General features: G+C 41.4%; 1 protein-coding gene and 1 pseudogene across 1 annotated transcript in view; both read left to right on the forward strand.

The window, feature by feature from the left end:
- Positions 1-23,035, forward strand: part of CSMD1 (CUB and Sushi multiple domains 1) — a 2,021,046-nt gene that overhangs the window by 831,671 nt on the left and 1,166,340 nt on the right. The window lies entirely within an intron of this gene.
- On the forward strand, positions 10,224-10,708 carry LOC123937020 (annotated as a pseudogene).

Raw genomic sequence — 23,035 nt, forward strand, 5'->3', positions numbered from 1 at the left:
AGGAGGACAGTGGAAGTGATTCTGTGGGAATTCCACGTCTGCATGGTACCATTCTGCTCCAGACTGTGGGGCTCCCTGACACCGCCGTGACGGGAAACCCTGGCTAGGCTTCCTGAGGACAGGAAAGCTGGTCGGGAGAGAAGGCCTGCGGACACCTGGAACCCACCTGCGTGCTTGGGGCTGAGAGTCCCCGACACCAGTGGTTCTCGGCTGGTGTCTGCATCAGAGCCATCGGAGGGGCCCCGAGAGCGCTGCGACCGCCCCTGCTGGTCTGAGGTGGGGTCTGCGTCTGCATTTCTGGGAAGATCCCTTGCGATGCTGGCAGGGGCGGTTCAGGGCTCCTCTCTGAGAACCCCCGCCTGAGACCGTCTGTCACTTTGTGACGCCAGGCGCTGCTGCGACTTACTGAGCACATTCAGAAGTGCAAATAACGAAAAGTAAAAGTCGCTTTTAACCCCCTTACACTCCCGCCCTAGTTAATTACACTCGCTTTCTAGTTGTTTCTCTCTGCGCACGATTTTTCCTCCTACTTAAATGACTGTGATCATTGGGGTTAGGATAATTTTACAACCTCCTCTTTAACTTAATGTTATTTAGCATTTCTTTTTCCATATAATAATCTTTGACAATAGAATTCTCCTGTGCGTAAAGGTCCAAGTTTACGTGACTTGCTTTCTTGTGAGATTTGTCTGATCTCAGAGTTTTGCTGCCATACGTAATGCTGTGATAATCACTGAAACGTTTTGTAATATTTACCCTCCTAACACACCTTCTAAGCAAACGAGAGAGCTGTTTTTTCAGTGCCCACACTGATTCATTTGGCTTCTATCTGCCTTCTCCTTGTCATGTCTTACAGCCAACATATATTTTGCTATTTTTGAGTGTCTTTTGTTACTTTAGGGATCAGCTCATTGAACATATTCCACTGAACATTAAAAATATATTTCCAGTAAGAAAAAAGCCAAAGTGGACTCAATCTCAGCACGGTTAAAAAGTAATTAAGAAAAAATGCAAAAGAGAGCTCTCACCCAAACAATGGAAGATTCGCTCTTCTAAGTATGTGACCCTGAGGTGGAGGCAATTAAATACAAATGCTTTTATTTAAGTGCCTGACGTTGTGATATCACCTTTGTGACTTGAGCTAAATTTTCTGCAGTAAGAAGTAATTAAAAATCACTTTTCAACAATGATCTTTCTTGATGGTCAAGGTCTTACACTATTCCTCAGATATTATTCTTGGCAGAATTTATCTATGAAAGTGCAAAGTAAAAGTCAGCGAAAGGCACCCAGGGTTCACTTAAAAAGGAATATAATATACTTAGAGTGGAGAAGGGAGAGATAAGAGATTGGAATTCAGTAAGTATCCCAAAGAGCCATCAATAATAATTTAAAGGACTTGAATATTAAATTAAGGAATCGACATCAGATCTGTGAAAATGTCAGTGCGCCTGAAACAGCTAATGTCCATTAAAGCCACTCTTTTATCTGAATTTTTTTGAGGATTTGGCACCCAAACCATTCTGAAAACCTCTCTCCCTCTCTGCCACCTCTTTTTCCTACCTTCACCCTTCTCTCCCTCCCTTCTCTTTCCTCCCCTGCCAGCCCTACACTCCCCCTCTCTCCTTCCTTTCTCCTTCTCTCCTGCCCCTTCTCCCTTCTCCCTGCCTCCTCTCTCCTTCTCCCCTGCTCCTCACCCCTCTCTCTACCCTTCCTCTCTCCTCCTTCCCCAGGCCCTCCCTCTGCTCCTATCTGCGCCTCCTTAGTCCCTCAGTCTGCAAACTGCTCTGCTGTCTTTCCTTGAGCACGTTAGTACCAACCAGACTTCCACCATTTCTAGTGTTGGTTATTATTTAAAAAAAAAAAAAAAAGGCTTCAAAAGTCACAAGCACCCAGCCAGGCACCGTGTGGTATTATGAGTACCTCTTTTCTGGGGGAAGGGGAATGATGTTATTTATTATATGAGTCCTAGCTCCTCACAGATTTAATAACATTCCGCATCTATCACATACGGTGTCGGAAAGTGGATATTCTAGAGTGAAATTGCTTTTCTCCTAATTTAAAGGTGTGAGACCTTGGGCGGGGGACTTCCTCTCTCAGAGACTCCATTTCGACCGAGAAAACAAGGACAATCATACCTTTTCCCCACAGGCCAGTCCCTACGACAGTGACGAAGCATGTAGCTTCGATTCTCGATTCTTGGGGAGGAGTGGTTTCCCTCCTTTATTTAACACTTTGTTTTCTGGACGACACAGGCATGGCCATGGGGGCTGCCTCCGTGGGGTGGCACACCTGTGCCCTCCCTGGACCGACCTCCGCCCACACCTCAGGCTTGGTTCGCTCCACCGTCTGGGCTGCTCAGTCCACACCGATTCGTTCACAAGTGGGTGAGTGGCGAGGCCTAGAGCAGTGGGCTCGGGGCATGCCCATGGTCACAGGGACTGGTCTCTGAGTGGACACATGAACCACGGTGCTTCTCACCGGTAAAACACCTCCTGCAGTTTCTCTGCTGGGGACCAGGGGCAGGGAGGCGCTGGTGTGATCTGAACCACACGCCTTGAGGCTGAGAACTACACGTATCACTTCGAAGCCATGAGAGAGTTCGTAGGAAGAAGAAAAGGACCCCAAAATTCGATCAGATTATGTCCAAAGCCAATCTTACTACTGACTTCTCAGTTATGGAAGTGAATGAATTTCACTTTTTAAAATTTAAGGCCAGTTCAGGTGTTGTGTGTGTGTGCATGTGTGTATATGTCTGCGTTTTATGATGAAAAAAATTCTAACAGAACTTTTTTCAGAAATTCAGAAACTCTCCTAGTACATTTAACATTGTCTTGAGTCTAAGAAGTGGCTTCAGCTTTTCTAGACCTCAAGAAATCTATGTATTTAGTAAGGTTTTGTCAAGCTTGTATTGTTAAAAAAAAAATTGTGATAATTTTGCTTTCCTCATGTCTTGTAAATTCCAGGAGGATGACATTTCTTACCTTACCTGTGCCCTAGAATTCAACCTCATATTTCTCCTTCTGTGCCCCAGAAACATCCCCTGCTCATCTCTGTTAAATTAACTCTTTTTTATGCATCTGTCCCTCCCTCTTCTAAGCCAGCACTCAAGCACAGAGACCCTGCTCCAAGCACTGACAACTGGTTGAGGCTCGTTAAGTACAGTACAGAATTCCCACTTACTTTTGGATTTCAGATAAAGAGCAATTTTTTAAATGTGTCCCAAATATTGCGTGGGGCATACTTATACTAAGAAGTTATTGGCTGTCTACATGAGATTCAAGCTTTGCCGCCGTCCCACATTTTTACTTGCTAAAGCTAACAACTGTCTATTTGTTTCACCGGATTGTTACTGCTTCCCCCATTGGGATTTTCACAACTATACCCAGAAATTATAATGGAAGCTATTTTTGGCTGTGTAACAATCACCCCCAAACCAAGCAACTGGCTAAACCAATGCACACGTACTATCTCATTGTTTCTGTGTGTCAGGAATCCAAGCATGGCTTAGCTGGGTTCTGGCAAAGATTATTTGCTTGACTAAACTTGAGTCAGGCTCCTGAACCTTCTCTCGGGCCCATCTGTGCACTTCCTTACAAAATCCAGGTTCAGCAAGACATTTTTATCAGGACTCCTACCCTCCCTGTCTGATCAGCCATAATACGCGATTGAGTTCTTCCTCCCCCACTAGCCCCAGGTGATGTCTGATGCCCTGATCTGTCTTTACCAGGAATCCTGTTTGGGGTGTCCCTGGGTGGCTCAGTGGGTTAAAGCCTCTGCCTTCAGCTCAGGTCGTGGTCCCAGCGTCCTGGGGTTGAGGCCCGTGTCCAGATCTCTGCTCAGCAGGGAGCCTGCTTCTCCCTCTCTCTTTGCCTGCCTCTCCTCATTTGTGCACATGCACTCTCTCTCTCTCTCTTTCTGTCAAACAAATAAGAGAGAGTCTCCTTCTTCTCCTTCTCCTCCTCCTCCTCCTCCTCCTCCTCCTTCTTCTTCTTCTTCTTCTTCTTCTTCTTCCTCCTCCTCCTCCTCCTCCTCCTCCTCCTCCTCCTCCTCCTCCTCCTCCTCTTCCTCTTCCTCTTCTTCTTTTAAAGAATCTTGTTTGGTCAGTTAAGGCAGAACCTCCCTCCCTTACCCCTGATCTTAGAACTGTCTATCTGCTGATCCCCTACCCTACTCTTGGGTCATAAATTCTTACTTCCCATGAGCCCAGTCTCCCAACCACACTGTGAAATCGCACTGCACTGGTCCCTGTGCATATCCTGAACAGCCTCTTCCCTCCTCCTCTGAATGAAGTGTTCCTTAGCATGTTTAACAGATATCCTCGGATGGTGTTTTGGCTAACAAGACCTCCAGCTCAGAGTCCCTTAGGAATCCAAAGTTCACCTGGCAGTAGACCTACAGTCAGGACTTGCAGACGGGTAGGGATCTTCTTCCGAGCTCACACACATGGCTGTGGCAGCCCTTGGTCTCTTACCCCCCGGGCATCTCCAAGGGACTTCATCATATCGTGGAAGTTGGCTTCTCCCAGGACAAATGATCCAAGAGAAGAATGGAAACCACGGCCCATGTATAACCTAGTCTTGAAAGTGATTCCAATCATCTGGGCTATATTCTAATCGGTAGAAGTGAGGCTCTGGGTTCTGCCTGCACTTAAGGGTGGGGGCGAGTGGGTGCTGGAGAAATACCAGAGTGGGAGAATCCATGGAACCATCTTGCATGGAACCATCTTGGATTCTCCTTACTGAGGAGGTTCTGGTGTTGTGGAAGGACATGGGAAGGGGTGCAGGGATCCAGGGATTCATCTTAGTGGCTCCTTACTGGGATGGGTTCTGATATTATCGATCTTCACTTTCCACAGTAGCCAGATCACAAGTAAACTAGAGATCACTGCTGATCCTTAAGGCTTTTTTGCCAAAAGAATGAGAGAGTCTGTGTTGTAACTTGGTGTCTGAGTTAGCTCAACTCTGATGTCCAATAGGGCAGTCAATAGACATATGGACTATTTAGATTTAAATTCAAATTTCCATGCAATTTTATTTAAAATTTATTTTAGTAGTCACATTAGCCATCTTTCAAAAACTCAAAAGCCACATGTCCATGGTTACTGAATTGCAGAGTGTGGCTATAGAACATTCCCAGTGCTATTTTAGACAACACTGATATAGACCCTACTAGCTTACTCCATGGTTTCTTTTAGTAGAGCAGTATTTTTCTCATTAATAGATACATGCACCTTTTTTATGCTCATCTTTTCAAACCTTAGGTTGTTGCTTATTTACTAAAATGATTTGCATGATAAATTGTCCTTGTTAAACCGACTCCTAAATGGAGATATTTTAAACAATACAAGTTACTTTACCTTTTATTTGGAAACGTTATCTACTTTTTGTTGGATTAAAGGAAGATATTCAAATGAAGGATGCTGATTATTACATGATGCAGAAAAGAACACAAAACCCAGTGTACTTCTTGAAGCATAATTTATGTAAAAACATGCACACAATTGCATTCAAGTATTTGATGTAAGTAATGAGAGAATCACACATAATGGGCATTTTTTATTAAACTGAGATTTGGTTGATTTGTCTTATGAATGAAGTTACTCAAGCAGATTGGATTGTGAACCAAAAAAAAAAAAAAAAATTTAGAAGAAAGAGATGGGAATTTCAGAAGCCCAGCCCATAAATATCAGTGCAAACAAATAACGTTGGCTACAATGTATCTGCATAGGAGAAAATAAGCAAGTTTGGGGCTTGGTTTAGTGAAATCTAGTGAGAATTTTCTGTAAATAATTGTGTAATTAATCGCAATGAACTTCTCCATCTCTAACATTTATTGAACATTTGGTATGTGCCCAGTAAGGTCACTTCAAGGTAAAAAAGCTTGATCAGACGTAGATCTGTTCTTATTGATAACCTATTCAGAAGTGGGGTAAGCCATAAGTCAAAGGATTACAATACAAAGTTGGAAATGGTTAATAAGGCAAAATTTTTGTATGCTATATTCTAGAACTCTGGCAAGAACATCAGTTCAAGGAAGGCAAGATATTGGTCTATCTTGCTACCAAAACGGCTACATGCAGAAAAGAGCCTGGCTTAGAGTTCACATTAAGTAAATTCTCCATAAGGGAGTAAGTTAGAAAAACTTGCTGGACCACAGCGCAGGTGAGCTGGGCTGCAGAGGGTTGATTTGACAGGCATTTGGAAACTATGGATGCAAGTCCATATGCGGTCAAGCTGGAACCAGTAGCTTAAACACCAGGGAGCAGGGAAAGTTGGGCTCTTGATGCAGGAAAGCAAGTGGTACAAGTGGTGAGGAGTCGTAGCAGGTAGAGTAGAAATGTAGGGGGGTCCAACATGGGACCCGTTGTTGTGCCTTGCCTGCGTAGACTTCAAGTCTGAGGTCCTCATCTACAGCACTGGGATAATGACGCTGCCTAAGATAGCTCAGAAAGACATTGAAATATGTGGATGAGAAAAGTGATATGAATGCATTTTAGGGAAAAAGGGAAAATGCTGGAGGATTTCAAGCTGATGTTATACATGAGAAAAGGTAATGACAAATTCTCAATGTCATTGCAAAACCGACTCACCTGAAACTCTATGTTTCCTGGCTACCTCGAACGAAACACTGTTAATTTGAAATCTCTATCTCTTATGTATGTAATTTATTTTTGCCTGGACAAGGAGTCCCCTTTCTCCTTCTTTAGTTCTCTTAAATGGAAATGTTAACTATTTTCCACCAAGAAGTTGTGTTTGTGGAAATGCAATTTGGAAATGGACCATTGAGAAAGCTATGAGTTCTCTGTGTTCCCTATTTTCCTACACTGAGATTGTGGAGCTCCCGTCTGCTTAATAGCATTTCTCATTCCCATCATAAGGATGCAGGGGAGTCTAAGAGCTAGGAAAGCAGAAGCATAGTCTAACATGTTGTGTTTAATGTATAGAGAAATATTATTTTCTCAGGTGGTCCTTGAATTCTGTTTGTCACAAACTGTCTAAGTTTGCTGAACTTCATACGTTAAGGTAGAATGTGTTTCTTCTTCTGTAATCGAAATGCAAATTGCATAGGCTTAATTCAAAGCATGGTAGTCTTTCAAGAAAAAACAGACCTAACCTATAATGCACAGATAATAAAGACTGAAAGCCCATTTGATTCGCCCAACAAGGAGATTTTGGCAACTTTGGCAAGAGAAGCTCCTTGAGAGACAAGCATGTTACTGATATCTGTTTTTAATCTTTGATTCTTCCATGATGCTCTGCATTTGAATACCCGAATCCCTATTCATTCTTTCATTCATTCCACATGCTTTTAGGCACTAATGTTCTTTTGTTTGCAGAGGATACAATAATGGAGAAGACACACACGCACGCACACATACACACACGCACATGCGCACACACACACACTTCTTAGCACTTTCTGGCAAAGCTCTCTTACTGATTTCATTGTAAAGATGATAGTGGTACTTAGTTCAGTGTCCCCTCTTGATTTGGGGTCAGATCTTGATCTCAGGGTCGTGAGATCAAGCCTTGCTTCAGGCTCTAAGTCTCAGTGCCAAGTCTGTTTGGGACTCTCTCTCTCCTCTCCCTCTGCCCCTCCCCACCTCTCCCTCTTTCTCTAAAATAAATAAATGTTTCTAAAACAAAAAAATAAAAAAAAAAATAAAAGAAAAACTCAAGTAAACTGTCTAATGTTCTAAAGGGTGATCCATGCTATGGAAATGATTCAAGCTAGAAGGTGGAAGGAGGATGTGTTCACACGGAAAGACATGCCATGTAAACCCTTAGCGAGAAGGGGGTATCTGAGCAAAATTAGGACTGGGGGAGGGAGCCAGCCACACAGTGAAGAAGAGCCTGAGGCCGGTCGTGCCCCTAGGCAATGGCGTGCCTGGGGATTCCAGGATTCCTCTGGGGAAGCCCAGATGACGGGAGCAGAGTGGGAAAGCAAGACCGAAAGTCAGAAGTGGAACAGGGAACCACATTTTATTTGGCCGTTTAGGACATTGGAGAGATGTTCACTTTTAGTGAGGGGGCATCAGAGGGTCGCAGGCAGAGGAAGCGCGGAATCTGTTTTACAGTTAACAGGATTTCTCTGGGACTGTGCGGAGTACAGCAGAGCTGGGTCAAAAGCAAGATTTGTTCGGAGGCTACTCCTTTATCTACAAGAGAAGAAGACGGAGACACTGCAGAGATAGAGGTGGTCCTATTGGGATATATTCTGAAGAGAGCCAGTGGGGTTTCCTGAAAGAGTGAAGATAAGATGTAAGGAAATTGAGGATATATTTAATGGCCCGGGGTTTTGGACCAACGCAACTGGGAAGACGTGGCTGCCGTTTGTCTAGATAAGAGGAGGGAGGGAGAAGAGGAAGTGAGGCGTTGCATTCTGAACGTGCAAAGTCTTAGGTGCCCACCAGATATTGCCACACAAGTGCTATGCAGCTGGACTTTCCTGGAGGAGGTCTTGGTCAGGCGCACGGTATAGGAGTCTGTAAGTGTTTAGGTGGGATTTTCACCACCAAACCGGACGAGGTCACCAAGTGAGTCTAGTAGGAAAGAGAAGAGCTTCCAGCACTGAGCCCAGAGCTCTCCAGCAGGAAGAGGTGGAAAGAAAGGAAGGAACTAACATAGAAGGGTGGGGTAAGTGGCCCATGGGCTGGGAGGAAACTGTCCTGACTACGGCGATGTCGTGTCCGAGATTACAGACTAATTCGTAGGGACTGAAACTGACCAGTATGGGCAGAACTGAAGTCACCAGTCACCTTGAGCGGAACTATGGGGTGTTGAGATGACAGAGAGACTGTGTGAGATGACCCTGAGAGGCTGTGGAAGGGGGGTTATTGTCTCTTTATAGAGGAAGAAGAGAAGTGGAACTGAGCTTGAGGACGAAGTGACATCAGATGACTGTTTGGTTTGATTTTTTGTTTGGAAATAGGATGCATCCCAGTGCATCCATTTTTAAATCATGGAGTGATGCCCTAGAGAGGATGTCCAGCCTGCACACCGTTGTTGACTTTGGCGTCTCCGTGAAGCTCCTCTTCTCCTTGCCCACGTGCTTTCCTCTATACCTTTTTTTTTTTTTTTAACATTTTATTTATTTATTTGACAGACAGAGACCACAAGTAGGCAGAGAGGCAGGCAGAGAGAGAGGGGGAAGCAGGCTCCCTGCTGAGCATAGAGCCCAATGTGGGGCTCGATCCCAGGACCCTGAGATCATGACCTGAGCCGAAGGCAGAGGCTTTAACCCACTGAGTCACCCAGGCGCCCCATGTCTACACCTTATTTTAAGCAAGTCTCATGTTAGAGCCCTTTTTGCATCATTTTTGCCATATGACTACTTAAAAGGCATTACATTACAAGAAATTACAGAAATAATGTTTTAAAATACTGTATATTTTGATTAGTCCTTAGGATCAAGAATATTCATCATTTTCATCTGGTCACATACCTACTGTCTTTACAGGGAACCAATCTCCACCTTCTAAACAGGGGATGGTCTCTCTGCCCTCACATATTCTTTATTCCATTCACCTAGTGGGATGTTAGCTGTTAATTTCTGTGGAAAATAGGCTTTGATTTAAGTCAGAGGTATCTAAGTAAGTCTTAGAAAATTTATATGCTCACTTTTCTTTTTTAAAAAGATTTCTTCATTATTTGAGGGAGAGAGAGAGAGAAGAGGGTGCACACGTGATAGAGGGAGGAACAGACGAGAGTGTCCAGCAGACTTCCCGCTGAGTGTGCACCTCCCAGGGCACGATCCCAGGGCCCCAAGATCATGGCCTGAGTCAAAATCAAGAGTCAGACACTTAACCAACTGAGCCACCCTGGTGCCCTCCGCTCACGCTTCTTAACATAGGCTGTAAATCACCATCTTTTCTTTTGTCATTCCAGCTTTCCCTTTACATTAATGCTTTGACCGGAGATGCTTTAAGGTAATTTAAAGTATTTTCTTTTAAATTGGACAGTTACCAGGCAACCTTTACTAAGACTTATTTAGATACCTCTGATTTATATAAAAGATTGTTCTCTACAGAAACAAGCAAGGTATTAAGCAGAGGTATAAAGTGATTTACAGATACAAGTTTTTCAAACTGCAAGGAGAAATCAATTTTCTCTCAAAGAAAATCTTTTGCAAAAATCATAGATTTGGCAAAACACAGGTCCTCTAGAAAATTTTCCCTCCTCACCTTTTAGCTTTAGATAGAAAACAAAATATAGATCCCTTTTACGAAGATGGCGCCGAAAGCTAAGAAGGAAGCCCCTGCCCCTCCCAAAGCTGAAGCCAAAGCAAAGGCTTTGAAGGCCAAGAAAGCGGTGCTGAAAGGCGTCCACGGTCACAAAAAAAAAAAGAAGATCCGCACATCACCTACGTTCCGACGACCCAAGACTCTGCGTCTCCGAAGGCAGCCCAAATACCCTTGAAAGAGCGCCCCCAGGAGAAACAAGCTTGATCACTCTGCCATCATCAAGTTCCCCCTGACTACTGAGTCAGCCATGAAGAAAATAGAAGACAACAACACACTTGTGTTCATTGTGGATGTCAATGCCAACAAGCACCAGATCAAACAGGCTGTGAAGAAGCTCTATGACATTGATGTAGCCAAGGCCAACACCTTAATCAGGCCTGATGGAGAGAAGAAGGCATACGTTCGACTGGCCCCTGACTATGACGCTTTGGATGTTGCCAACAAAATTGGGATCATCTAAACTGAGTCCAGCTGGCTAAATCGAAATACAGTTTTTTCATGATTAAAAAAAAAAAAAGAAAGAAAACAAAATATAAAATGAATAATATCTTGGGTTTATATATGAACTTAAGTATTTTACATTTATAGACAACTAGTTTAAGGACTGATTCATTCTTTCTCCTTTACTGTGGTTTTCTAATACTCACTTGCCTTTTATGTGGTGAACACACAAAAAAGTTGCATAAACATCTACCTGTAGGTGAACAGAAAGGACACTCTTCCAGAAAGTTCTGCTCCATATGGTGACCACTGGTGACATATGGCAATCGAGTGCATTAAATCTAGTTTAACTGAGTAACTAAATTTTAAATTGTACTTAATTTTCATGAAGATGAATTTAAATTAAAAAAGAAAAGCATTGCACAATATTTTGTCATTAAACACAGTTCACCCTTTTGTTACAACTACCTATCACTTGAACCGTTGAAAATTGAGAATCCAAATAAGATATGCTCTAAGTATATGATACACAGAGTATTTAAACATCTATCATGAAAAAGAGAATGTGAAATGTCCCATTAATATCTTTTTATATTGATTACATATTGAAACGATAGTGTTTTGAATATACTAGATTAAGCAGAATATCTTATTAAAGTTTACTTTTTGCTTTTGCCTTTCAATGAGATGACTACAAATTTAAAATAATACATAAGGCTCATATTATATTTCCAATAGATGGCATTCCTCAGTGACATCATCACTAAGAGTAAAATTAATAAGAGATTTGGAACCCAGTTAGGTAAAATGAATGAGGTAACAGAAATGTCTAAAGTATATGCAAAATTGCAAGATTGGCTTTCATGATCAACATTAAAATTAACAATTGAAGCAATAATATCTCTCATTTACACATTGAGTAAGTATCGGTCGTATGTATCTGTATGTATCAGCTTATATCTAGTGTTTAGCCCAGGGATGTTGCAAGAGTTAGCGGGGTTTGCAGATTATCAGATTAGAGATTTATTCCTCAAACAGACTCCAAGGGTGTTGTCATTTTCGAGGTCACATTCTGCCCTCGGCTACCTTAGAATTAGCCACCTAAGGGTACACGTTTCTGCTGCCCACCTTGTGTGTGCTTTAAGACGTCTGTGGTTTTACGAATAAATCTTTGGATGTTCTAATCCCTGTCATCTTTATGCACTAACAAAAATCCATTTTGTTCAAATCTGTTTTGTGTTTTTAACTTCTCTCTAATATTTTGGTTATTTCTCAACATTTTTTTCTTCTATAAATCTATATGAATTCTCTAAAGTCCTATAATAATTTTTAATACTTAAATTTTAAAATGTAAATTATGGTATGGTGAAATTTAAAATTATTCTTTTACAACTATGTAAGTGTTGGATTATTATTGCTATAACATTTACAGAAGGAAAGAAAAAGGGAATAACTCACTTGCTGTTTATTATGTTTATTTGGTTTCCCTGTGTTCAGAGTTATCCTTCAATACCATATTTCTGTTCCCCTCCTCAAAAACAAAAAACCTAGAGTATTTATGTAAGACCCTGAAAGTCACATAACAAGTAAGTAAGTGAACTTTGATTCAAAGCCAATATTTTCCTTTTCACTGAATTACATTCAGATCAGTGTCTTTGAACAGGATCTTTTTTTTTTTTTAAAGATTTTATTTATTTATTTGACAGACAGAGAGCACATGTAGGCAGAGAGGCAGGCAGAGAGAGAGGAGGAGGCAGGCTCCCTGCTGAGTAGAGAGCCAGATGCGGATGCGGGGCTTGATCCCAGGACCCTGAGATCATGACCTGAGCCAAAGGCAGAGGCTTAACCCACTGAGCCACCCAGGCGCCCCCAGATCAGTGTCTTTGAATCAATGTATAAATGTAGAAAATTAAGGCAGAATTACACTTGAGCAAGTCACCACATTCCCAAGCCTGCTGAGCTTAGCAATATCGGTTCTACTAATTCATTCTGATGATCGTACCTGACTTAAAATATCTTACCATGTTTATGCTTAACTTTGTTTTTAATTATTTCCTTGGATTTTACCTCACTTAAAATATGTAGATAATCAAGAGAGCTTTGAAATAACAATCCGTTTAAAAGAGTTGAGGTTTATCTGGAATTTAATTGACAACAAAGTTATGGTGTAGGTTTAAACAATGTTTCATAAAAACGATGTTACACTGTGATTTGGAAGGATAAAAATCAAAGTAACAACTAAAATGAAATTAAAGTTTCTAAATTGAGCATTATGGTAATTGTGTTAAATTTTAAGGAGCAAAACTATTTCTCAAAATGGTTGAAACAATTTTTGGTAAGTCCCGAATTCACCTTTCATTTCTTTCATTAATGTCATATCAATTATACTACATTCTCAAAGACTGACCTCAAAGATAGCACTGGACACATTTGCAGATCAAAATTTAAGAAACATAAGGATAAAATGTCTTTTTTTTTTAAATTGAGCTTGGCATTTTTTTTTTATTGTTTTTTAATTTATTTATTTTTTCAGCGTAACAGTATTCATTGTTTTTGCACAACACCCAGTGCTCCATGCAAAACGTGCCCTCCCTATACCCACCACCTATTCCCCCAAACTCCCACCCCTGACCCTTCAAAACCCTCAGGTTGTTTTTCAGAGTCCATAGTCTCTTATGGTTCGCCTCCCCTTCCAATTTTTTTTTTTAATAAACATATAATGTATTTTTATCCCCAGGGGTACAGGTCTGTGAATCTCCAGGTTAACACACTTCACAGCACTCACGATAGCACATACTCTCCCCAATGTCCATCACCCCCTCCCCCTCTCCCAACCTCACCTCCCCCCAGCAACGTGAATCCATTAAACTCTGCTGAGTTTTATTTAGCAAACTTTATTATTGGAAAATCCGCTGTGGTTAACTGCAGGATGTTTCTTAGATGAATTCGGATAAAGTAACAATTAAAAAACACATATGGAATTTTGGAAAGAAAATTTACTCAAAGCAGGCACTGAAACTAATTTTGATGTCTTCACTGGCTTAGTTTATTTAGATGCATTTAACCATGTATTACTTTAGTGTTTAAATGTTGCCTTAATGCTTACTTGTTCATCAAGGTTGACATTAAAGAAAATTGCTTAGTTGAGCAAAGTCGTATGCAGATATATAATGGAGAGTCAGAATGTACAATGCTGCCATAACGAAATTACTTTTAAAGGCACGTTGAATGCTATAGTTACTGAATATTTAAATGCAAGAGATAGAAACTGATGAAGTCTTCACTTAGTAAACCATTATAAAATCTAAAATAAAGGTTGGAGGATTAAATTCTGCAGAAAAGGAAATAACTCAGTGATACATCTCACCAGAAACAGGTAAAAACAAATGAGACTTCTCTGCTTTACATAGCTCAAAACTGTCGAATGTCATTGCTTGATACTAATTTCAGAATCAGTAAAAATAATCAGCCTTCTTTTCCTTATAGTACACTGCAGTTTCCATCGGCTAAATTGTAACAATTTTTACTGCTGTTGTTTCTGTTGGAAGGAACGTATTAAACTTGTTGACATTGTACATTTAGGTCCGTATCACAAGTCACTGCTTGGTGATCCCTATAGGAGACAGTGTGGAGTGGCAGGAGGACACTGGATGTGATCAGTCACCTTGAGTCTGGTCCTTTTTCTTGGAGCCCCAAGACTGCATGACCTTGAATGAGCCATGTAACTCTTTTACGGTTTCAATTTTCTCTTCTGAGAAATTGAGGAGGAATGACAAGGTTATCTTGAAGGTTTCTTCCAATTCTGTGACTAAAAGTCTACATTTTTATAGTCAAAGAGACCAGGATTTAAGTCCTAATTCTTCACTTAACAGTTTATATAGGGAGGTTATGGAATGTTGCTAAGGCTCATTACTAACTGTAGGTACCAATAGAGTAGGGTTGTTGATGGAATTAAATGGGATATGTAAAGCATCACAGGGTAAGTCCTCTTCAGTCTTAGATTTTATCCTATGTTTTGAAAAGTTATTTACAAAATTATTGACATTTCCTTAGAACTTGGATTACTCAGTTTTTAAGCAGGCCTATAACGAGCATGAATGGGAAGAAGAAGTAAAAAGAGTGCATTCTAAGGAATGGAAAATCCTTTAATTTCTTTTGATGTTGCACAGAATGTTGTGTAGTATCTTATAAATAAGTCTGATGATGTATGTAATGACCTCAAGCCATATCGTTTCTTTAGCGGAAAACAATTGCAATGAGATTTTTTTAGAGCTTCTTTTTTTAAGACAGTTTTTGAAACTAGAGGCCCTTATCATTCTTCTTTTCCAGTGTTTAGATTTTAGCACCAGCAGCGGTAAGATGGTATTTTTATCAAAGTAAGACTGATTTAATTCAGTATGGTGTTGTTTTTATTTATTTAATTTTATTTTCTCAGTGTTCCATGATTCATTGTTTATGCACCATACTCAGTGCTCCATGCAATACGTGCCCTCCATAATACCTACCACCAGGTTCACCCATCCCACACTCCCCTTCCCTCCAAAACCCTCAGTTTGTTTCTCAGAGTCCACAGTCTCTCATGGTTCCTCTCCCCCTCCGATTTCCCACAATTCACTTATCCTTTCCTTCTCTCAATGTCCTCCCTCTTATTCCTTAATCTCCACCTATAAGTGAAACCATATCATAATTGAATCTCTCTGCTTGACTTACTTCACTCAACATAATCTCTTCCAGTCCCATCCATGTTGCTACAAAAGTTGGGTATTCATCCTTTCTGATGGAGGCATAATACTCCATTGTGTATATGGACCACATCTTCCTTATCCATTCATCCTTTGAAGGGCATCTTGGTTCTTTCCACAGTTTGGTGACTGTGGCCATTGTTGCTATGAACATTGGGGTACAGATGGCTCTTCTTTTCACTACATCAGTATCTTTGGGGTAAATACCCAGTAGCGCAATTCCAGGGTCATAGGGAAGCTCTATTTTTAATTTCTTAAGGAAGCTCCACACTGTTCTCCAAAGTGGCTGCACCAACTTGCATTCCCACCAACAGTGTAAGAGGCTTCCCCTATCTCCACATCCTCTCCAACACACGTTGTTTCCTGTCTTGTTAATTTTAGCCATTCTAACTGGTGTCAGGTGGTATCTCAATGTGGTTTTAATTTGAATCTCCCTGATGGCTAATGATGATGACCATTCTTTCATGTGTCTGATAGCCATTTGTATGTCTTCATTGGAGAAGTGTCTGTTCATGTCTTCTGCCCATTTTTTGACATGATTATCTGTTTTGTGTGTGTTGAGTTTGAGGAGTTCTTTAAGGATCTTGGATATCAGCCCTTTGTCTGTAGTGTCATTTGCGAATATCTTCTCCCATTCCGTGGGTTGCCTCTGGAGGAGAACGTAGGCAGTAACCTCTTTGACATCAGCTTCAGCAACTTCTGTCAAGACTTGTCTGCAAAAGCCAAAGGAAACAAAAGTGAAAATGAACTTTTGGGACTGCATCAAGATCAAAAACTTTTGCACAGCAAAGGAAACAGTCAGTATGATGTTGTTGAAAATAACTGCAACTCCCCACAACGGGGAGGCCCATAGACAGAGGGGTGGGGCTGTGTACCGGCGTTTGTGCTCACCTGAGCAGAAGTGCCTTCACAGTGCCTGCAGCTAAGCTGTGATGTCCATAGTATGGAAATGGTGGCTTTGCCTTCATGCAGCACAAGAAACATGATGTATATGTATATTTACATATCTGTAAACATGTCAGAGACACTTTACATATCTCCAATATACAAAGCTACCAAAACAGCCATTTACCCTTGCATAGGCAGAATGCTTTTCTTATTTCCAGAAAATGGTTTGAGCCTTGGGAAGACACCTGATTTGACTATCTTTTATTTTCATATTTAAATATATTACTTTTTAGGGGCACCTGGGCAGTTCAGTCGGTGAAGCATCTGCCATCATCAGGTCATGATCCCGGGGTCCTGGGATCGAGCCCCGTATTGGGCTCCCTGCTGGTTGGACAGCCTGCTTCTCCCTCTCTCATGCTTGTGCTCTCTCGCACTCTTGATCTCTGTCAAATAAATAAATAAATAATATCTTTATATATATGTGTGTGTGTGTGTGTATATATAGTATTATTATATAATTTGTTTCAATTTTTTAAATTCATGTATAATTGACATAGAATGTATTAATTTCAGTTACACTATAACGATTCCGCAATTCTATGCACTTCTCAGTGGTCAGCAGGATAAGTGGACTCAATTCCCTTACCTGTGTCAGCCATCCTCCCTACCCTGGCAACCACCAGTTTATTCTCTACACAAACATTTGTGGGTTTTTTATTGGTTGTCTCTTTTTTTCTTTCTTGTTTCTTTGTTCATCTGTTTTGTTTCTTGAATTCCACATATGAGTGAAATCATAAGGAATTTGTTTTTCTCTGATTTATTTATTTTACTTTGCATTATACACTCCAGGTCCATCCATGTTGTTGGGAATGGGAAGATAGTCTTTCTTTTATACGGCTGAATAACATCCATTGTATGGATATACCACATCTTTGTTATGGCTTCCTCAGTTGATGGACATTTGCCCTACTTCCATACCTTGGCAATTGTAAATAATGCTTCAATGACTATAAAAGTGCCTATATCTTTTCAAATTATTTTTTTTTTCATTTTCTTTGGGTAAATGCCTAGTAGTGCAATTACTATATTGTACGGTGATTCTACTTTTAATTTTTTAAGGAACCTCCACACTGTTTCCCATAGTGGCTGCACCAGTTTGCTTTCCCACCAACAGAACACAAGGGTTCCTTTTTCTCCACATGCTCACCAACACTTGTTATCTCTTATGTTACTGATTTTAACCATTCTGACAGGTCTGAGGTGATGTCTCATTGTGGTTTTGATTTGCATTTCCTTGATGATCAGTCATGTTGATTGTCTTTTCCTTTGCCTATTGGCCATCTCTATGTCTTCTTTAAAAAAAAAAATCTTGTCTTCTGCCAATTTTTAATTGGATTTTTTTGGTGTTGTATAAATTCTTTATATATTTTGGATATAACCTCTTTTTTAACAAATTATTTTATTTATTTATTTGGTATATATATGGAGAGAGAGAATGAGCAGGGGTAGGGCCAGAAGGAGAGAGAGAAGCAGGCTCCCCACTGAGAAGGAGACCAATGCAGGACTCATCCCAGGAACCTGGGCTCATGACCTGAGTGGAAGGCAGACACGTTACCAACTGAGCCACCAGGCGCCCCTAGAATGTAACCCCTGATTAGATATATCATTCACAAAGCTTTTTTTGGTGTATTCCCAATAGTTTGATTTTGCTTTGCTTTCCTTGCCTCAGGAGACATATTCAGACAGATGTTTCTATAGCTGACGTCAAAGAGATGACTGCCTATCTTTTCTTCAGGAAATTTCATGTTTTCACGTCTCACAGGTCTTTAATTTATTTTGATTTTATTTTTGTCCGTGGTGTAAGAAAGCAGGCCAGTTTCATTCTTTCGCAGGCAGCCATCCAGTGTTCCCAATGCCATTTGTTGAGGAGACATCAGTTTCTTCCCCATGATAAATTCCTGTTGAAGATTAGTTGGCCTTATGGTCATGGATTTATTTCTGGGCTCTGTTTCCTGTTTCTTCGATTTATGTGTCTCTTTCTGTGCCAGTACCATACTGTGTTGATTATTACAGCTTTGGAGTATATGCTGAAATCTCAGGTTGGGATACCTCCAGTTTTTTGGTTCTTTCTCAAGATTGCTTTGGCTCTTTGGAGTCTTTTGTGGTTCCATACAAATTTTAGGATTATTTGTTCTACTTCCATGAAAAATGCTGTTGGTATTTTGGTAGAGATTTCATTGAATCTGTGGATTGCTTTGTGTTTAATGGTGTATCTTTCCATTTGTTTGCGTCGTCTTCCATGTCTATTCTAAAGTCGTACCGTTTCAACATAGTTTTGTGTTTAGGTCAGCTTAACCCCATATTTTCAAAGTCGACTCCATTTTTTTTTTAAGTTTAGGATATAACTACTGTTTCATGTATGTATTTCATGAAGTGTTGTTTTCTAAGTTCAGGTGTGTGTGTGTGGCTCAGTCGGTTAAGCCTCTGCCTTCGGCTTGATCTCAGGGTGCTGGGATCCAGACCCTCATCCAGCTCCCTGCTCAGTGGGGAGCCTGCTTCTCTTCCCTCTACTGCTTCCCCTACTTGTTCTCTTTTTCTGTCAAATAAATAAAATCTTTAAAAAAAAACTACTTTCTAAAAATCAAAATAGTTCCTATTATTTGTGATGGAATTTGACTTTAGAAAAATGATTATCCAAATTTGTACATTTTCTTACATTTCAATTTTTAGAAATCATAAGCTTGCACATTTAAAACTTATAATTATTAAATTTAATTTAAAAATACTTCCTGCCTATAAAGTAGGGTCAGTGGACATTGATTTAGCTTTTAAAATCTTTCAGGTACAAATTAAATATATACTAAATGTTACTCTAATGATTAAAGCACTTTGGCACCACACATCCATAAAAAAGGTGTATGAAGTCCTATTTCCCATGATTACATTCCTTTTGACTGTGAGATTGGAGGCAGTGAGGGCTGGAGAAGTCAGGCTCTGCAAATAGACAGCCTCTAGTTGGATTTCTGAGTCTGCCATTTGCAGTAATCTTGGGTAAGTTCTAAGACTCCCTGTACCTCAGATTTTCCTCTCTGAAATGAGGATGATGGTTTTACTCGAAAGGTTTTGATGAGACCGGGATGGTCCACTTCGTGCCTGCAGCACAGTGGCTGTGGGTGATGAACGCTTGTCACTTCTGCTAGCGTTCCTCTACGCCTGTGACCCCCACGGGGACCCTCACAGAGTCTTGAGAGGTAAGAACCATCAACTCTATTTTATATAAGAGGAGATTTAAGCTCAGATAAAAACTGATGTGTGTATAAACACATGCCGATCAAAAAGAAGTCTATATAAACTTACATGTAAAAGATATTTACTGAGTATACATTACAATGATTTTAAGTTATTAATGTTAATATTATCAATAAAACTCAGTTGACAACAAGAAGAGGAAGGAGAATGGACTCTCTCGTTATGTCCAGGATAGAACCTAGTGGGAAGTCATGAAACTACTATTGGGGGAAGAACTGTCTCCCTTTGCATTAGAAACAGCTGCGTTCTTTAACCCAGAGCTTGACAAGCGTGTGCCTCCGTGGTTGGGTGTTTCCCATCTTGCGCAGGCCCGGCATCAGGGATGAGCCCTCCACCATCGCATCGCTCTCGCAAAGCCTGGATGTAAGTGCACGTACACAAATACAGGCATGAAGAGCTGACATTGGTGCGGCGTGAGCTGAACGTAGCAAATCCAGAAGTCCAGATGTGGAAGATTTCATTGGAGAAGATGGTGGCCACAGGGGGAATGTTAGGGCCACGGAGTCTGAATATAGCTCATTATCCAACAGCAAGGGGCTTGGGGATTTTTGTTCTGTTTTTGTTTTTTTTTTTTTTTTTTTTTTGCATGATGCAGGGGCATAAGCAGGGCTAGCTGGAGCTTCAGGGGAGATCAAGTGAGCCGTGGAGGCAGCCACACAGCTTGATTGCGGTGGTTTTCCAGAGCGTGGTTTCCAGTTGGTGTGGTCAGTTGGTCTCAGACAGATCTGTCAGGTGGGGATGTACTGGGTTCCCTCGTGCTTCCTTAGCTTGGACGGCCAACCAGGCTCCGGGGAGAAGAGGAGGCTGTGGGGGGAAGGGGAGTCGGACCTAGATTTGGTCAAGCCAAGGTGAGGGGTTCAGTCTCTACAGCTGTGCATACCTGGTCAGGAGAGTCGGCCCCGGTCCTGACTCTGGGGCGCCGGAGGGAAGGAGGGGGAAGCCGTCAGACTGCAGGGATCTAGGCTGCTGTAAGAAGTCCTTTAAGTCCTCTCTTCCCCCACCTCTACAGCTAACAGAACACAGTCTCTTTCTGGGTGGGGACCCTCACTGGGGCTTCGGTTGCCTCCAGGAGACGTTTTCCTTCAACCTTTGAGACGGGCTCAGCAGACTTTTTCTGTGAAGATCCTCGTCCCCTGGCTCTGCCTGAGCTGTGGGAGCAGGAGAGGGGCACGGGAGGTCAACGTGCTGCACTTCTGTCCTGCGGTTACACCGTACGCGTGGACTCTGACCTTTACGTGTCACACATTCACCTGACACAAAATATTATTTAGCTTCTGATATTTTCTGAACCGTTTAAAAATGGGAAAACCAGTCTTCTGCAGAACCGGGCAATGGGGTTGGACCCCTGACAGCGACTTGCTGACCTCCATTCTGGTCTAGAGTTGCCTCATGTGCAGAAAGAGCCCCTGAGTGTCTGGACCACGTCCCCTAGTTACTGTTGGGTCAGACACACCCGTAATAGGCCAAGCAGTTGCAAGTTGCTATTTTGGAGAAAATTCCATAATCCTCAGTCTTGAGAGGTAAGAACCATAAACTCTATTTTATATAAGAGGAGTTTTAAGCTTATATAAAAACTGATGTGTGTATAAATACCTATGGGTAAAAAAAAAAAGTCTGTACAAACCTACACAGAACAGATATTTATTAAGTGTATACTCTATTATTGTTTTCTTCAAGTCATTAATTTTAATGCTTCTCATTACAATTTTAATGTTTATCATTATCAAAGTGTACAACATCATCACTTTGTGTATCCAAACATTGCCATGGTTGGATCTAGTGTGGCTACTTGGAGCCATAACTTGTTTTCTCCCAATGTTGCACACTGTCTCCATTTCCTGTCCAAAGCCTGATGCAGTCATCCGTCGTCAGACTGAAATGCCTAGGTCTATGATCTGTGGCGGGTGCCCTTCTACCTGCCCAGCACACAATGTGTCTGAGGTCCCATGCAGATGTTTCCATGGTGTCCTTTAGTAGCAAACACTGCTTCTAGTCCCCGTCATTTCTAACCTGGATCACTGAGAGAATGCTTTGGGATGCATTCAGGGAAGTAATTCCTTAACTTTGAAATGAACATCAAATGATAGGGAATTTGTTTCAATTACATATAGAGAAGATAAAGAATTTGACCGAGATTAAAAAGAGGAAGAAGAAAAGAAAAACCCATTTTGAACATCCTGAACGTAACGGAAATTTGTTCACCAGATTGCACACCCACTGAGGACGACCTGTCCCTCACTCCCTTTATTATTCCTTAGGGCAATTTTTATAATGTTCAGATGTACAAAAACGCTCCATGAGAGAGTGAGTGTAAGTATGCTTTGGTCTTTTCTTTCTCAAATTTCACTGCAGAGAATTGCTGAGTGACTTTACCTACTTGCCATTTTTCCTTTGCATTCATTCAAGTTTTCCGGTAACTCGCGAGAGCAGAAAGTTTCTAAAGCCATTTGGAGACCTCATTAGAAAGCAGAGAGCATTTCAAAAGTCCATCGACTTTCGGTCATAACTAAAATGCTAGGAAAAACAAAGATTTTGGTGTCATTTCAATCACAGTGCTCCTAGGACGGATATAAAACTCGACCTCCTTTTCCACTCTGCAGTGGCCTGCCTCTGGGTGTTTGAGCTACGGAGTCTTCATATCAGGGTCAGGTGATCGTTGCGCTCTGATAAACCCGAGCCAGCCTGATTCCAGTCCCGGCAGCCCAGGCATCTCTGGAGCTCCTCTGAGGAACTGGGCCACCCGGCTCCTGACTTCATTAGGCTTCTTTGATAAATGCCAGCGGACCAGGGGCTCATATATGCCATGTGCAAAGCCACAGCACCTAGCGCGGGCCCTCCTCAGCACCCCATTTCTGCAGTCCCTGGGGACAGAAGGGTGAGAAAAGGACACTCGTCTTCCTTTATTGCCCTATTGAAGACAACTCTATTTCATCTATGCCCTTGTACGTCATTGCATGGCGCGCTCACTACACAAGTTAGTGTGATGGTCTGGGTGATCGTTGGCAGGACTGAGACCAGAGAATGTTTCTGCTGTGACTTGAACAAGCAGCCATCTCTGGATGAAGAGATTAGCTTAAAATCCCCCAAGTTATTTTGGATGCTTGTTATTAAAGTGTCTGGCCAAGAGTGTTCAGAGTCAAATCTTGTCATTATCTGAAAAATGCTTGGTGTTACAAAATAAAAACGCTCATTCTAAGGCAAAGTTGAAGATTGGATTTTTTGACCATTGACGTGTTGGATGCAAGATCAGGTTTTTCCTCCTATTCAGTAGAAGAAAATAGTTATTAATCGTATTTTCATTTCCCAACCAAGTTTCCTGCCAGGGAAGCAAGTTCTAGTTAAAAATGAAGCAATCAAGGGACGCCTGGGTGGGTCAGTGGGTGAAGCGTCAACTCTTGGTTTGGGCTCAGGT

This window comes from Meles meles, chromosome 2, assembly GCF_922984935.1.
Source record: "Meles meles chromosome 2, mMelMel3.1 paternal haplotype, whole genome shotgun sequence".
Lineage (NCBI taxonomy): Eukaryota > Metazoa > Chordata > Mammalia > Carnivora > Mustelidae > Meles > Meles meles.